Here is a 10,866-nt window from a genome sequence, read left to right as displayed (position 1 = left end):
TTTTAATTTAAATTTAGAAGAGAAACTGTAGTCTTTATGAATTAAGAATTATAAAATTATCTATCGAGTTTTGATTTCCAAAAACAGTGTGTAATGAACTTGTTTTAATATGGGTTAAAGATGTTTGTAAAAAAAAATTTAATTAATAAATATTTAAATATATTTATTTCTTATTAATTTTTTGTTTTTTGGGTGATCTAAAGAAACCTAACAGCCTTGATTGACAAGTAATTACTAAAATTTCAAAGATCTTCAGAATTTCAAAAATCTTTAGAATTTCAAAGATTTCATATTTCTAAAATTAACTAATTGAACAACCCGAGGACTATTTCTTATTAAATTTTGTTATTATTTTAAGTAGATTTAAAATTATGAATATATATATTTTTAAAAAGTTATACCTAAATTTAAATAAGATATCTACATTTTGATAATCAAATAGTTACCTCCCTTCTATGCAACATTTTAACAATGCTATTATATAATATTTTCTTCCCTTGTTTAAATTCATAAATGAGCATGAACATTTATATCTTTGTTTAATGGTTTTCATTTTTAAATAGTAAAAATTATAAAATGAATGCTTTTAAACATAAAACTTCTCTTTGAAAGTCATATTATTGTTGTTCTTCTGTACATATTCATCATAGACCTGCTTCCTATCATGGGAATCACCAGGATCACCTCCATCAGGTTTTTATTTATAGCTTCACTAACTGTACCTTCTGGATATATTTTTTCTATTAATCATGTAAATGGATACAATATGTTTTGCAAATATCATATCCTGTTATGTGTCGCTCTCTAGTGTGGATTCCAAAAGAAAATAACGGTGTCGTAATTTGAAATTATGATCCTAAGATATTATATTGAAGGACGCATGTGTCAGGTTCCTTTCGAAGGGGTCATGGTCGTAAGACCAGCCTCTGCCAAGGCCGTGGCCAACCCTGAAATCCTATTTACATGTCTTTCTCGGTCCCCTATTTTCCAAAGAAGATCACGAGTCCTGAACCGTTCATTGGCCTGCTCTGTATATTTTGATTTGGCAGTGAGGTTTTTCTAAGAGGCTACGTTGCCATTCTCCATTTGGTCGACAAGTACACCAGCATTGGTCCTCGTAGCCTGAAGCTCCATGCTTGGATATGGAAATTGAAATAAAGCATTCTCCGCGGCCCTGGCCGCAGCTGGGTTGGTAGTTCTCTTGTAAGAAGCCAGCCATTTATTTTGCATGTAACGATATTTCCTCCAAGGCGGGATGTACATTTCCTTCTCTTTTAGAGATCTCCTGGCTGCGTCGCACATAATCTTGACGACCGAACATAACTTGTCTTCCCTCCCGACGAATAAAGTGGGAAGCGTCTGCAGCATGTCGTTGTAAGAGGCCGTAGGTCGTGCTATTTCGAATTGGGCCCTGAAATCGATGTCCACGAAGAAACGCTCGTTTTTCAGTTTCGTTCCTTCGATAACTACATCTATGAACTCGTAACTTCCTGTACACCCAAACCAGATGTCGCCCATTTCAGAAACAAAGACAAGATGGCAACAAATAAATCTATATCCATTGAATTTAGAGTAGTAGTACCAACTTAAGGAAAGTCAAAAAGAGGATCCACTGGCTCCGACACAAGTTGGGTTTCAGGATGGACCGTCAAAACGGCTCTTGGATGTGTTGGTACTACTATTTCTAGAACACCGACTGACCTGCAGGATGTCCAATGGTTCGCTCCCACCGTGACTTGCAAATGCCTGCATTGTATCCTGCGAATCGCAGAATGTTCATTACAAATAAACGACAACGACTCTTCTGCTCAGCATTCTCGCATTAAAAGTGGCTTTTCCCTTATCGATAGCAATAGCTTTCTCTACATTTGGCAGCAGACACAACTCAAATGCAGTGCTCGTGCTGGAGCAAACATCCTGATAAATTTCAGTCAATCTATGTTAACATATTTTCTGCTAAATGAGTTCAGACAACAAACAACCATATATACATAAATTTGTATGTAGTAATATTTTATAATTTTATAGGTATTAAATGGTAATATTTTTTTGATATACTATAATATATTTTAAATATTTTCATCATTTATCTATTTTATTAGTTAAATTTTAATATAATATTTTTAATGATATGGATTAAATATTTCAGGTTTATTTTGGAATAGAATTTTATAATTTTAATTTAATAATATGTATAGTAGAGATTTAATTTCTATTAAATATTATAAAATATTCATAATTATATACACAAATTAAAGGTTGAGATTTATTTGCAAACTAGTTACGTTACCGTCCATCCTTTAAGAATTTTAATTCTCCATAGTGACTTTCATTCTCAATCTCTCCCCGTGAGGTTTGAACTTGTGACTCCAAGAGACTAAACCCAACACAAACCAATTAATCTACACTTCATAAGTTAGTTAAAAAAATTGTCATATAAAAAAGTGTCATATGAAATGAATTATGATTTTTTAGGTATGTGGTATTGATAAGCCATAGTATTGTAACAAAGCCTTCTTACATATTAAAATCTCTATGATAAAATTGAAATAAATCTCCATAATTAATAATCTTATTTCATGGTTTTAGAAAAAATTATAATTATATATATATATATATGTGTATAATTAATTTTATTATATTAATAATAACTACACTAATTTAAAATAAAATTTTAATTTTAAGATTTTAAAAAAAATAATAAAAACATTATTTATTATTAATAATTATAATTTGAGATAAAATTATAATATAATTAGTTGTTATGATTTTTCCTATTATAACCCATTAAAAAATCTAGTAAATGTTCCCAAAAATTGAATAGAATAGTATTTATTATTATTAATTATAATTTGAGATAAAATCATAATATAATCAGTTATTAAGATTTTTTTATTATAACCAATTAAAAAATCTAATAAATGTTTCGATATTTACTCTCGACTGATCTCAATCTGAGCTAGTTTTATAATATGTTAATCACGTGGGAGTGGTTGACAAAAATGGCGAATATACTTGATAAAAGTGTAAATGTGCAATTCGAGGAAGATAAATCCGGGAAGACGCTGTTGAAAATATAATTTCAATTGCGATCGCCGATATCGCATCGGCAAAGTCGAAGTGAAGGAATTATAAAGAAGCTTTTGTGTTTCCGACGAGCGATCGCCGATATCGCTATCGGCACATCGCTATCGGCAATATCATAGGGTCGGGGTCTTTAACATGAGTAAAGTTGCGATGCGATGGAGCGGACCCGACAACATTATAAATAATTTTTTTTAAGTCCGCGCTCAGGGCATTTTCAATGTATTTTATATGTTTGTCTTTTCCGTTGACCGCCGTAGAAGAAACACTGAGGCCTTTAATGCATTTACGAAGGTTGGTGGAGGCCCGTCTTAAATGATTATGGGCACATACGTAATTTTTGGTGGAGTCCCATTAATATGGGCATGGGCGCATAGTTTTTAAATTTTTTTTTTATATATGTTTTATATTTCTTATATACGGCATGTACTAAAAATATAATGGATGGCACACGGGAGGTGAATGTCATGTGTTCGCAGCAGTGAAAAGAAGAACCAGAGGATGTAAGCACAGCAGTGCAAAAGTATATTTTGTAATATTTTGTGTGGGCATTAAAAAAACAGAGGTGAAGGAAAACCATGTGTGGTTTTGCAAGTGCATAAAGATAATGGTGGAGCGAGTTTTTTTTTTGTAACTCTGTAAGTTTTGTTTTTACAGCAGCATGTAAAAGTGTTTTACACCAGTAAATGTGAATGGAGGTTTTACAGCAGTAAATGTTATTGGGAATTTTCCAGCAGTGTAAATTCTCATATGAAGACAGAGTGAATTTTTTTTTTGTTTTTAATGAATAGAAATCTCTTATGGTGAAATACTCTGTTTCTCTGTGAAATTTTTTTAAGTCTTCCTGCATAAAAGATCCTGGAGCAAAGTAAAAACAGAGCATTGCCTCTGTGTGTTTGAATATTTGGTTTTTGGTATTTTCCCCATTTAAAAAAAAGAATAACCAACAGTGGTATCAGAGCAGGCTTAGGCTCTTGAAGGTGTTCAAGAAGCTGAAGGGAGAAGGTTGTTGCTGCAGCAAAACCTCTCAGGCAGACAGAAGACTCAGACATCAAAGGATTCAGGTATTTCAAAGTTTTTTTTGTGTTGCTGAAGAAGCATTGATTTGTTTTAAATACACAGTCAAGGAATGGCCAGTACAAGCACTGGTATGGGTTTGTTTAACACCCAGTTCCCACAGTTTAATGGGAAGAACTATGACTACTGGTCAATAACTATGAGAGCCCTGTTTGCCTCTCAAGATTTATGGGAAATAGTTGAAGATGGTTTTGAAGAAGTAGCAGATGAAAATGAGTTCAATGCACTAACTCAGGGAGAGAAGGATCAGCTGAAGAGCAATAGGAAGAAGGATGCAAAGGCCATTTTATTGTTGCATCTAGCAGTAGACCAGAGTATATTTCCAAGGATAGCAGCAGCTAAAACATCAAATGAAGCATGGCAAACCCTCAAGACAGCCTATCAAGGCATGGAGAGAGTGAAGACAGCAAAACTACAATTGCTGAGAAAGGATTTTGAGAACTTGAACATGAAGGAGTCAGATAACATTGACTCATTCTTCACTCATGTGATTGGTGTAATCACACAAATGAGAACTCATGGAGAAACCATTGAAGATAGAAGAATAGTGGAGAAAATATTGAGGGTCTTACCCTCAAGGTTTGATGCCATAGTCACCACCATTGAAGAGACAAAGGATCTCTCAAACTATTCAGTTGATGAGCTACATGCATCACTGATAACACATGAACAGAGGTTGAGTAGGAATGAAAACTCATCTCTTGAGCAAGCCTTCAAGACCCAGATGTCCTTTGGAAGAGGAAGAGGTCAAGGAAGAGGAAACCGAAGAGGAAGAGGCAGAAGCCAGAACAGAGGAGGAAGGAACAGCTCATCAAATGCACAAGGAAGAGGCAGCAATCCAAATCAGAACCAAGGTCAAGGCAGCAGCCAACAAAGAGATCAACATCATGCTCAAGGACAAAGGTATGATAAATCTAATGTTCAATGCTATTATTGCAAAAAGTATGGACATTATGCTAGTGATTGTAGAAAGAAACAGCATGATATGAACAGCAGACAAAATGCAAATGTTACAAGAGAAAACAACAGTCAAGAAAATGTACTGTTAGCTTGTAACATGGCTGAAACACATAGTGAAGACATATGGTTTTTAGACTCAGGTTGCAGCAACCATATGACCGGAAACATAGCCTTCTTTTATGCCCTAGATAAAAATGTGAAATCAGAAGTCACACTAGGAACTGATAGTAAAGTGTCTGTTAGGGAAAAGGAGAAATAAAAATACTTTCAAAGCAAGGAGAAAGGAAAACCATAGCAGATGTCTACTATGTCCCCGGAATGAGATGTAATCTCTTGAGTATTGGACAACTTGTCCATAAGGGGTACAATGTTTTCTTTAAAAATGATGTGTGCACCATCATGGATATACCACCCAGCAAAAGATGCATTGCTGAAGTGAAGATGACAAGGAACAGGATGTTCCCTCTCCGGATCAGGGCAGACATGAAAAACAAAAGGGAAATGGCAGCAGTCACCCAAGAGGCCTTTCAAAGCGTGCCAAAGGATGAGAACTGGTTATGGCACTTGAGATTCGGGCATCTAAATTTTGGAGGTCTAAACTTATTGAGCAGAAAAGGAATGGTAAAGGGATTACCATTGATAGAGAAGCCGGACAGCCTTTGTGAAGGTTGTATATTGAGCAAACAACACAGAGAAAATTTTCCATCAGGAAAAAGCATAAGGGCAAAGACACCCTTAGAGATTATCCACTCAGATTTGTGTGGACCAATGCAAGCTCCATCATTAGCTGGCAGCCAATATTTCCTAACATTCATTGATGACTGTACAAGAAAGACTTGGATATATTTTCTTAAAAACAAAAGTGAAGTGTTTGAGAAATTCCAAAACTTCAAGGCATTTGTTGAAAACCAAAGCGGGCTGCACATTAAAGTTTTGAGAACTGATAGAGGAGGTGAGTATATCTCCAAGGAATTCCTAAGATTCTGTAGAGAAAATGGAATTCATAAACAGTTTACAACTCGATACACCCCACAGCAAAATGGAGTTGCTGAAAGGAAGAACAGGACCATTATGGATATGGCAAGAAGCATGTTGAAGGCAAAGCATTTGCCAAATGAGTATTGGGCTGAAGCTGTACATTGTGCAGTTTATATATTGAACAGGTGTCCTACAAAAGCAGTCATGAACAAAGTGCCAGAAGAGGCATGGAGTGGGAGAAAGCAAGGAGTCACCCACATGAGAGTTTTTGGGTGTGTGGTCTATGCACACATACCAGATCAGCTAAGGAGGAAGTTGGACAGCAAAGGGGAGAAATGCATCTTCATTGGATACAGTGATGAATCCAAAGCCTACAGGCTGTACATCCCATCTACCAAGAAGTTCTTTGTCAGTAGGGATGTTCAATTCATTGAAGAGGAAGCTTGGGATGGAAGCATAGAGAAAACAGTGAATGTCAAAAACTGTTTGTCTCATGATGAAGATGATGAGGAGGTGGCTGAAATGCATCCCCAAACAGCAGCGCCAACACAAGGACAGCAAGGGACACCATTGAGATAAATGAGAGTGCTTCTCCAAGCACGCCATAAGGAGGAAATTCAAGTGCATCTTCAAGCACTTGCACACCAAGTGAAAGAGGTAAGAAATTTAGAAATCTAAGTGACATTTATGATGAAGGAATGAATTCCTTATTTGCCTTGTATTGTCATGTTGATGATCCTATTCATTTCGAAGATGCAATCAAAGATAGTAAATGGATAGAAGCTATGGATAAGGAGATCAATGCCATAGAGAGAAACAAAACATGGGATTTGGTTGAACTACCAAAAGGCAAAGAAGTCATTGGTGTGAAATGGGTCTACAAGACCAAGAGCAATGCTGAAGGCAAGATTGAAAGGCACAAGGCAAGGCTGGTTGTCAAAGGGTACAAGCAGCAGTATGGGAGAGATTATGAGGAGACTTTCGCCCCGGTTGCAAGGATGGAAACCGTGAGAGCAGTGTTGTCCATAGCAGCTCAAAACAAATGGAAAGTCTACCAAATGGACGTGAAGTCAGCATTCCTAAATGGAGTGTTAATGGAAGAGGTCTATGTGGAACAGCCTCTCGGATATGAGAAGAAAGGTGAAGAGCACAAAGTGTGCAAATTGAAGAAAGCTCTTTATGGGCTGAAGCAAGCACCAAGAGCATGGTACAGTAGGATAGATTCATATCTATTAGATAATGAATTTGACAAGTGTGAAGGAGAACCCACTGTCTACATCAAAGAAAAGGATGGTAAAATTTTAATTGTTGTCTTGTATGTAGATGATGTTATTTTCACTGGAAATGATATTTATCTTATTGAGAATTTTAAATCAGTCATGAAGAATGAATTTGAAATGACAGACATGGGTTTGTTGAGATACTTCTTAGGCATAGAAGTAGATCAAAATGAAAAAGGAATTTTTATATCTCAAGCAAGATACGTAAATCAAGTTTTGGGCAGATATAAGATGGAAGAATGCAAGGTAGCAATCACTCCCACAGTAATGGGATTAAAGCTCAGCAGAGAGGTCAGCAGCAAGGATTTTGATCGTAGGTTGTATAAAAGCATTGTGGGCAGCCTTATGTATTTAACAGCAACTAGGCCTGATTTAATGTATGTTGTTAGTTTAATTTCCAGATTCATGGAGAGGCCAAAGGAGGCACATTGGCAGGCAGCAAAGAGAATTTTGAGGTATGTCAAAGGCACCAAAATGTTTGGAATTTTATATCATGCCTCAGAACATTCAGATCTGGTTGGTTACACTGATAGCGATTGGGCTGGAAGTGTAGATGATCGGAAGAGCACTTCCGGTTATATTTTTCATATGGGTTCAGGAGCCATTTCATGGGCTTCTAAAAAGCAGTCCATTGTAGCATTGTCTACAGCAGAGGCTGAATATGTGGCAGCTACAGGAGCAGCATGTCAGGCAGTGTAGATGAGAAGAATGTTGAGAAGCTTAGGCCAAGAGCAGGCAAAAGCGACAGTGATATTTTGTGACAATAGCTCAGCTATTGCATTGTCAAACAATTCAGTGTTTCACAAGAGAACGAAGCACATTGATACAAGGTTTCATTATATCAGAGAATTGGTAAGCAATGGAGAAATCAGTTTGCAACATTGCAGTACTCAGGAACAGGTCGCAGACATCTTGACAAAGCCATTGGATCAGAAAAGCTTTGAATTTTTGAGGAAGTGTTTGGGTATGATTGAATGCCCGACAGTTGAAATTAAAGGGGAGTGTTGAAAATATAATTTCAACTGCGATCGCCGATATCGCATCGGCAAAGTCGAAGTGAAGGAATTATAAAGAAGCTTTTGTGTTTCCGACGAGCGATCGCCGATATCGCTATCGGCACATCGCTATCGGCAATATCATAGGGTCGGGGTCTTTAACATGAGTAAAGTTGCGATGCGATGGAGCGGACCCGACAACATTATAAATAATTTTTTTTAAGTCCGCGCTCAGCGCATTTTCAATGTATTTTATATGTTTGTCTTTTCCATTGACCGTCGTAGAAGAAACGCTGAGGCCTTTAATGCATTTGCGAAGGTTGGTGGAGGCCCGTCTTAAATGATTATGGGCACATACGTAATTTTTGGTGGAGTCCCATTAATATGGGCATGGGCGCATAGTTTTTAATTTTTTTTTTATATATGTTTTATATTTCTTATATACGGCATGTACTAAAAATATAATGGATGGCACACGGGAGGTGAATGTCATGTGTTCGCAACAGCGAAAAGAAGAACCAGAGGATGTAAGCACAGCAGTGCAAAAGTATATTTTGTAATATTTTGTGTGGGCATTAAAAAAACAGAGGTGAAGGAAAACCATGTGTGGTTTTGCAAGTGCATAAAGATAATGGTGGAGCGAGTTTTTTTTTTGTAACTCTGTAAGTTTTGTTTTTACAGCAGCATGTAAAAGTGTTTTACACCAGTAAATGTGAATGGAGGTTTTACAGCAGTAAATGTTATTGGGAATTTTCCAGCAGTGTAAATTCTCATATGAAGACAGAGTGAATTTTTTTTTTGTTTTTAATGAATAGAAATCTCTTATGGTGAAATACTCTGTTTCTCTGTGAAATTTTTTTAAGTCTTCCTGGATAAAAGATCCTGGAGCAAAGTAAAAACAGAGCATTGCCTCTGTGTGTTTGAATATTTGGTTTTTGGTATTTTCCCATTTAAAAAAAACAATACCCAACAGACGCAAACTCATTGTTAATCTTAATTTGTTGCTCTCTCGTAATGCATATAAGGCGGGGGAAAATTGGCGATTAGGTTACTGAATCCAATGATGTCTTATACTGACTACATATCTCGTAATTCTAAAGAACCATGTAGGTATCTATACACTGTTATCGTCTAAGATTTCACAACAAAAGAGAATTCCGAAACCCGAAACAGAATTGATAACGTGAAGACACAAATGAGGAAAATGAGAATGACTGATATACCTCGAGTATGTCACAGAGGAGATGAGACGGCATGAAATTGTCTCCGCTACTTGAGTCCTCTCCATCGAATTGACAGCCTTTTGTAAAATTGGGAGACGAAGAACCTTGGTGTGATCCATAATCTTGATCTACAATCCCAAAACCAAAAATCATGTCGGCAAGCCTTTCTGAGTCGATGTCGCGGTCGCTACCTCTTGTGCTGCAACGGGTGGACTGATCTGTGACGGCCAATTTTCCGCATAACCTTGCCGGAACACCTTCATTGAGAGGATCCGTGACACGCTTGGGTTGAATGTGCTGTGAGTGGACGTAAAGAAAAGGAGTAAGGGCAACGCAGAGGTTGGGTTGCTGAATGTTTACCCTCGGATTCTGCGTTCTTCGATGCGGTTGCTCAGCTGCTATGGAGGACGAGGTTCTGCTAAATCCTGTGCCCAATGTAATGGGCCGTCGGACAAAAAATAGATGAAAAGTAATGTAGGATGTGTGGGTTGAGAGTAGTCAAACGGCTCATTCTCCTCGACAAACATTCTAGTTTCTTCCGGTGAAGGAAAGCCCGAATATAAATGTTATGGGAAGGAATTATACCCTTGCTAAAAACGTCATTCAAGCATATTCCAAATTTTGCAGGGGCATAAACTTTCAAAAGAAATATCTTGGGCAAAACCGGACAGAAAAGGTATATTACAGCATATTCCAAATTATTTGCAAAGAAAAATAAAATGACAAATTTAGACATTAAAAAGGAATATAGTTGAGAACATGGACACGAAGACGCTATAGAAACGCATCATTCAGTCATATTTCAAATTCTATAAGTAAGATCAACAATAAACTTTCAAAACAACACATGACAATTATTATTACTTTCTAATTAATTATTATAATGTTGCAGGGAAAAATTTGTCCAGCAGTATTTAGAGATTAGAGTTTGTAATTCATATTATCAACAACATAATTAACAAAACCTAAGAGTAGAGTTTGTAAAAACTGGTGATATATACAATAAATTGAATACTGCCCAGTCATGAATCACGGAGCGGGGAGTTGATTTCAATGTCGGCCATACCGGGGAAGACTTTCTCTGGGGACAACACAACGTTTTGATAAATTAATGAAAAGGCCTACTTGACTGTATCCTTTGCATGAGATTAGGTGTACCCGAGTGCAGACCTTATCCTCAACACAACATTTTGATAAATTAATGAAAAGGCGTACTTGACTGTATCCTTTGCATGAGATTAGGTGTACCCGAGTGCAGACCTTATCCTT

General features: G+C 36.7%; 1 pseudogene; it reads right to left on the bottom strand.

Moving 5' to 3' along the window:
* Positions 1 to 717: 717 nt before the first annotated feature.
* LOC149185185 (uncharacterized) lies at positions 718 to 1,780 on the bottom strand (annotated as a pseudogene).
* Positions 1,781 to 10,866: the final 9,086 nt, after the last annotated feature.

Source organism: Pinus tabuliformis, chromosome 3_2 (assembly GCF_031772625.1).
Source record: "Pinus tabuliformis cultivar Carrire ecotype Pingquan chromosome 3_2, CPIR1, whole genome shotgun sequence".
In the NCBI taxonomy this organism is placed as follows: Eukaryota; Viridiplantae; Streptophyta; class Pinopsida; order Pinales; family Pinaceae; genus Pinus; species Pinus tabuliformis.
The sequence above is the reverse complement of the archived record's forward strand: the minus strand, read 5'-3'. Positions and strand labels throughout refer to the sequence as shown.